The following is a 7,014-nucleotide window of genomic DNA, read 5'->3' as shown; positions in this document are numbered from 1 at the left end:
GGGTTGAAAACATTCAGGGAGGTGGCAATTCGTGGCGCTGTTTGGAGGCGAGTGTGAAGCGACTATTGTGAAGGGCAATTGGTCTCGCTAAGCAGGGGAATTAGCTCAAATGGTAGAGCGCTCGCTTAGCATGCGAGAAGTAGCGGGAACGATGCCCGCATTCTCCACTCACTTTTTTACCTTGGGGAATTGTCCCGAAACAAAAATGGTGTCAGTTTTCAGCAAATCCAGAACCCACGTCAATCCTCAGCTTCGATAAATCGAGATCAATGAGCAGCAAATCTTTAGGTGTGCTGCAGTCAGCAAAAGTTTTTGATTTTGGTGTTTAGCAAAGATGGAAAGATGAAGTGAGACATGGAAAAAAGCTTCACAAGTCCTGATATCTTTTCTGTGGATTGAACTCAGGATTTACAAAGTTAATAAAACTAATATATTCCCTGCTGTGTGAAAAGCGCACGAACGGTGGAGACTGCCAGGCAGCAATGCCAATTAGGTTAGTTTGCAAGCTATCTAAAGTCATAAAGTGATGGACAGTTGGTAAAAACAATCCAGTCAGCTCGGAGTTGTCCAGACAATCTTCTGATTTGTCATTAGACACGATATCCACTGCTCCACGGTGTGCAGAGAAAGTAGCAGCTCACACTGCCACAGCGCTGCGGTCTGAGCAGGAAATGAGTCAGTCTCGGTCATGCACACGTGACTCCACGAGTCCGGGAGTGTCAAAAGGCGCACAGTGAATATTTACCAAAGAGAGTAATCCTGGCTGCTTCACTTCGTACAGCGGAGGACTGCAATACAATTATCAGATAAAAGTCATCCTTAGGTTTTTGGTTGGAACTAGCGAACCTGCTTTTGGAGTAAGCAGAAATTAGCTCAAGGCCGTTTTCTTTACTTTACAGCCAGCCTACAGCTTAACATGTTGGCGCTGAGGCACAGGAGACCTCCTTTCCTTTCTGAAACCTGAAAGCTTTTTGTGTCTGCCCGAAAACGGCTGTTTTGCTCTAGCATTTGCCTCTGCTCACCAGCAGGGAGTGCCTTTGAGTAACAACACGTCAAACCGCACTCACTTTCAGGCAAATCAGCCTTCGATCGGTCAGTCAGACAGACAGACAGACAGAGCTCTCGCTGTTTCCTCAAGCTCGGGCTGCTGTTCTTTTCCGATGACCTCGTCTTCCTTCCGCAGGCTCGGGCTCTTCTCGGCATCATTCACGATTACTGTGCCTTCCCGTTCTGCGGTTGCTCACTTGCGAATACTCGATACCGCGGATTGGAACAAAGGATTGAAAAAATTCAGGGAGGTGGCAATTCGTGGCGCTGTTTGGAGGCGAGTGTTAAGCGACTACTGTGAAGGGCAAGTGGACTTGCTAAGTAGGGGAATTAGCTCAAATGGTAGAGCGCTCGCTTTGCATGTGAGAAGTAGCGGGATCGATGCCCGCATTTTCCACTCACTTTTTTACCTTGGGGAATTGTCCCGAAACAAAAATGGTGTCAGTTTTCAGCAAATCCAGAACCCACGTCAATCCTCAGCTTCGATAAATCGAGATCAATGAGCAGCAAATCTTTAGGTGTGCTGCAGTCAGCAAAAGTTTTTGATTTTGGTGTTTAGCAAAGATGGAAAGATGAAGTGAGACATGGAAAAAAGCTTCACAAGTCCTGATATCTTTTCTGTGGATTGAACTCAGGATTTACAAAGTTAACAAAACTAATGCACTCCCTGCTGTGTGAAAAGCGCACGAACGGTGGAGACTGCCAGGCAGCATTACCAATAAGGTAAGTTTGCAAGCTATCTATAGTCATAAAGTAATGGACAGTTGGCAAAAACAATCCAGTCAGGTAGGAGTTGTCCAGACAATCTTCTGATTTGTCATTAGACACGACATCCACTGCTGCACGGTGTGCAGAGAAAGTAGCAGCTCACACTGCCACAGCGCTGCGGTCTGAGCAGGAAATGAGTCAGTCTCGGTCATGCACACGTGACTCCACGAGTCCGGGAGTGTCAAAAGGCGCACAGTGAATATTTACCAAAGAGAGCAATCCTGGCTGCTTCCCTTCGTACAGCGGAGGACTGCAATACAATTATCAGATAAAAGTCATCCTTAGGTTTTTGGTTGGAACTAGCGAACGTGCTTTTGGAGTAAGCAGAAATTAGCTCAAGGCCGTTTTCTTTACTTTACAGACAGCATACAGCTTAACATGTTGGCGCTGAGGCACAGGAGACCTCCTTTCCTTTCTGAAACCTGAAAGCTTTTTGTGTCTGCCCGAAAACGGCTGTTTTGCTCTAGCATTTGCCTCTGCTCACCAGCAGGGAGTGCCTTTGAGTAACAACACGTCAAACCGCACTCACTTTCAGGCAAATCAGCCTTCGATCGGTCAGTCAGACAGACAGACAGACAGAGCTCTCGCTGTTTCCTCAAGCTCGGGCTGCTGTTCTTTTCCGATGACCTCGTCTGCGTTCCGCAGGCTCGGGCTCTTCTCGGCATCATTCACGATTACTGTGCCTTCCCGTTCTGCGGTTGCTCACTTGCGAATACTCGAAACCGCGGATTCGAACAAAGTATTGAAAAAATTCAGGGAGGTGGCAATTCGTGGCGCTGTTTGGAGGCGAGTGTAAAGCGACTACTGTGAAGGGCAAGTGGACTCGCTAAGTAGGGGAATTAGCTCAAATGGTAGAGCGCTCGCTTTGTATGCGAGAAGTAGCGGGATCGATGCCCGCATTTTCCACTCACATTTTTACCTTGGGGAATTGTCCCGAAACAAAAATGGTGTCAGTTTTCAGCAAATCCAGAACCCACGTCAATCCTCAGCTTCGATGAATTGAGGTCAAGGAGCAGTAAATCTTTTGGTGTGCTGCAGTAAGCAAAAGTTTTTGATTTTAGTGTTTAGCAAAGATGGAAAGATGAAGTGAGACATGGAAAAAAGCTTCACAGGCCCTGATATCTTTTCTGTGGATTGAACTCAGGATTTACAAAGTTAATAAAACTAATATACTCCCTGCTGTGTGAAAAGCGCACGAACGGTGGAGACTGCCAGGCAGCACTGCCAATTAGGTTAGTTTGCAAGCTATCTAAAGTCATAAAGTGATGGACAGTTGGCAAAAAACAATCCAGTCAGCTCGGAGTTGTCCAGACAATCTTCTGATTTGTCATTCGACACGATATCCACTGCTGCACGGTGTGCAGAGAAAGTAGCAGCTCACACTGCCACAGCGCTGCGGTCTGAGCAGGAAATGAGTCAGTCTCGGTCATGCACACGTGACTCCACGAGTCCGGGAGTGTCAAAAGGCGCACAGTGAATATTTACCAAAGAGAGCAATCCTGGCTGCTTCTTTCGTACAGCGGAGGACTGCAATACAATTATCAGATAAAAGTCATCCTTAGGTTTTTGGTTGGAACTAGCGAACCTGCTTTTGGAGTAAGCAGAAATTAGCTCAAGGCCGTTTTCTTTACTTTACAGCCAGCCTACAGCTTAACATGTTGGCGCTGAGGCACAGGAGACCTCCTTTCCTTTCTTAAAATTGAAAGCTTTTTGTGTCTGCCCGAAAACGGCTGTTTTGCTCTAGCATTTGCCTCTGCTCACCAGCAGGGAGTGCCTTTGAGTAACAACACGTCAAACCGCACGCACTTTCAAGCAAATCAGCCTTCCATCAGTCAGACAGACCGACAGACAGACAGAGCTCTCGCTGTTTCCTCAAGCTCGGGCTGCTGTTCTTTTCCGATGACCTCGTCTGCGTTCCGCAGGCTCGGGCTCTTCTCGGCATCATTCACGATTACTGTGCCTTCCCGTTCTGCGGTTGCTCACTTGCGAATACTCGATACCGCGGATTGGAACAAAGGGTTGAAAAAATTCAGGGAGGTGGCAATTCGTGGCGCTGTTTGGAGGCGAGTGTGAAGCGACTATTGTGAAGGGCAATTGGTCTCGCTAAGCAGGGGAATTAGCTCAAATGGTAGAGCGCTCGCTTAGCATGCGAGAAGTAGCGGGAACGATGCCCGCATTCTCCACTCACTTTTTTACCTTGGGGAATTGTCCCGAAACAAAAATGGTGTCAGTTTTCAGCAAATTCAGAACCCACGTCAATCCTCAGCTTCGATGAATTGAGGTCAAGGAGCAGTAAATCTTTTGGTGTGCTGCAGTAAGCAAAAGTTTTTGATTTTAGTGTTTAGCAAAGATGGAAAGATGAAGTGAGACATGGAAAAAAGCTTCACAGGTCCTGATATCTTTTCTGTGGATTGAACTCAGGATTTACAAAGTTAATAAAACTAATATATTCCCTGCTGTGTGAAAAGCGCACGAACGGTGGAGACTGCCAGGCAGCAATGCCAATTAGGTTAGTTTGCAAGCTATCTAAAGTCATAAAGTGATGGACAGTTGGCAAAAAACAATCCAGTCAGCTCGGAGTTGTCCAGACAATCTTCTGATTTGTCATTAGACACGATATCCACTGCTCCACGGTGTGCAGAGAAAGTAGCAGCTCACACTGCCACAGCGCTGCGGTCTGAGCAGGAAATGAGTCAGTCTCGGTCATGCACACGTGACTCCACGAGTCCGGGAGTGTCAAAAGGCGCACAGTGAATATTTACCAAAGAGAGCAATCCTGGCTGCTTCACTTCGTACAGCGGAGGACTGCAATACAATTATCAGATAAAAGTCATCCTTAGGTTTTTGGTTGGAACTAGCGAACCTGCTTTTGGAGTAAGCAGAAATTAGCTCAAGGCCGTTTTCTTTACTTTACAGCCAGCCTACAGCTTAACATGTTGGCGCTGAGGCACAGGAGACCTCCTTTCCTTTCTGAAACCTGAAAGCTTTTTGTGTCTGCCCGAAAACGGCTGTTTTGCTCTAGCATTTGCCTCTGCTCACCAGCAGGGAGTGCCTTTGAGTAACAACACGTCAAACCGCACTCACTTTCAGGCAAATCAGCCTTCGATCGGTCAGTCAGACAGACAGACAGACAGAGCTCTCGCTGTTTCCTCAAGCTCGGGCTGCTGTTCTTTTCCGATGACCTCGTCTTCCTTCCGCAGGCTCGGGCTCTTCTCGGCATCATTCACGATTACTGTGCCTTCCCGTTCTGCGGTTGCTCACTTGCGAATACTCGATACCGCGGATTGGAACTAAGGGTTGAAAAAATTCAGGGAGGTGGCAATTCGTGGCGCTGTTTGGAGGCGAGTGTTAAGCGACTACTGTGAAGGGCAAGTGGACTTGCTAAGTAGGGGAATTAGCTCAAATGGTAGAGCGCTCGCTTTGCATGTGAGAAGTAGCGGGATCGTTGCCCGCATTTTCCACTCACTTTTTTACCTTGGGGAATTGTCCCGAAACAAAAATGGTGTCAGTTTTCAGCAAATCCAGAACCCACGTCAATCCTCAGCTTCGATAAATCGAGATCAATGAGCAGCAAATCTTTAGGTGTGCTGCAGTCAGCAAAAGTTTTTGATTTTGGTGTTTAGCAAAGATGGAAAGATGAAGTGAGACATGGAAAAAAGCTTCACAAGTCCTGATATCTTTTCTGTGGATTGAACTCAGGATTTACAAAGTTAACAAAACTAATGCACTCCCTGCTGTGTGAAAAGCGCACGAACGGTGGAGACTGCCAGGCAGCATTACCAATAAGGTAAGTTTGCAAGCTATCTATAGTCATAAAGTAATGGACAGTTGGCAAAAACAATCCAGTCAGGTAGGAGTTGTCCAGACAATCTTCTGATTTGTCATTAGACACGACATCCACTGCTGCACGGTGTGCAGAGAAAGTAGCAGCTCACACTGCCACAGCGCTGCGGTCTGAGCAGGAAATGAGTCAGTCTCGGTCATGCACACGTGACTCCACGAGTCCGGGAGTGTCAAAAGGCGCACAGTGAATATTTACCAAAGAGAGCAATCCTGGCTGCTTCCCTTCGTACAGCGGAGGACTGCAATACAATTATCAGATAAAAGTCATCCTTAGGTTTTTGGTTGGAACTAGCGAACGTGCTTTTGGAGTAAGCAGAAATTAGCTCAAGGCCGTTTTCTTTACTTTACAGACAGCCTACAGCTTAACATGTTGGCGCTGAGGCACAGGAGACCTCCTTTCCTTTCTGAAACCTGAAAGCTTTTTGTGTCTGCCCGAAAACGGCTGTTTTGCTCTAGCATTTGCCTCTGCTCACCAGCAGGGAGTGCCTTTGAGTAACAACACGTCAAACCGCACTCACTTTCAGGCAAATCAGCCTTCGATCGGTCAGTCAGACAGACAGACAGACAGAGCTCTCGCTGTTTCCTCAAGCTCGGGCTGCTGTTCTTTTCCGATGACCTCGTCTGCGTTCCGCAGGCTCGGGCTCTTCTCGGCATCATTCACGATTACTGTGCCTTCCCGTTCTGCGGTTGCTCACTTGCGAATACTCGATACCGCGGATTCGAACAAAGTATTGAAAAAATTCAGGGAGGTGGCAATTCGTGGCGCTGTTTGGAGGCGAGTGTAAAGCGACTACTGTGAAGGGCAAGTGGACTCGCTAAGTAGGGGAATTAGCTCAAATGGTAGAGCGCTCGCTTTGCATGCGAGAAGTAGCGGGATCGATTCCCGCATTTTCCACTCACTTTTTTACCTTGGGGATTTGTCCCGAAACAAAAATGGTGTCAGTTTTCAGCAAATCCAGAACCCACGTCAATCCTCAGCTTCGATAAATCGAGATCAATGAGCAGCAAATCTTTAGGTGTGCTGCAGTCAGCAAAAGTTTTTGATTTTGGTGTTTAGCAAAGATGGAAAGATGAAGTGAGACATGGAAAAAAGCTTCACAAGTCCTGATATCTTTTCTGTGGATTGAACTCAGGATTTACAAAGTTAATAAAACTAATATATTCCCTGCTGTGTGAAAAGCGCACGAACGGTGGAGACTGCCAGGCAGCAATGCCAATTAGGTTAGTTTGCAAGCTATCTAAAGTCATAAAGTGATGGACAGTTGGTAAAAACAATCCAGTCAGCTCGGAGTTGTCCAGACAATCTTCTGATTTGTCATTAGACACGATATCCACTGCTCCACGGTGTGCAGAGAA

The 7,014-nt window shown here is 46.9% G+C and overlaps 1 non-coding gene across 1 annotated transcript; it reads left to right on the top strand.

Annotated features, from left to right (window-relative positions):
- Positions 1-6,480: 6,480 nt before the first annotated feature.
- Positions 6,481-6,553, top strand: trnaa-ugc (transfer RNA alanine (anticodon UGC)). Its single transcript has one exon. It is a non-coding gene; the product is annotated as a tRNA-Ala (tRNA).
- The last annotated feature ends 461 nt before the right edge of the window (positions 6,554-7,014 follow it).

Source organism: Heptranchias perlo, unplaced genomic scaffold (assembly GCF_035084215.1).
Source record: "Heptranchias perlo isolate sHepPer1 unplaced genomic scaffold, sHepPer1.hap1 HAP1_SCAFFOLD_47, whole genome shotgun sequence".
Taxonomy (NCBI): domain Eukaryota; kingdom Metazoa; phylum Chordata; class Chondrichthyes; order Hexanchiformes; family Hexanchidae; genus Heptranchias; species Heptranchias perlo.
Note: the sequence above shows the minus strand (reverse complement) of the source record. Positions and strands in the feature narration are given on the sequence as shown.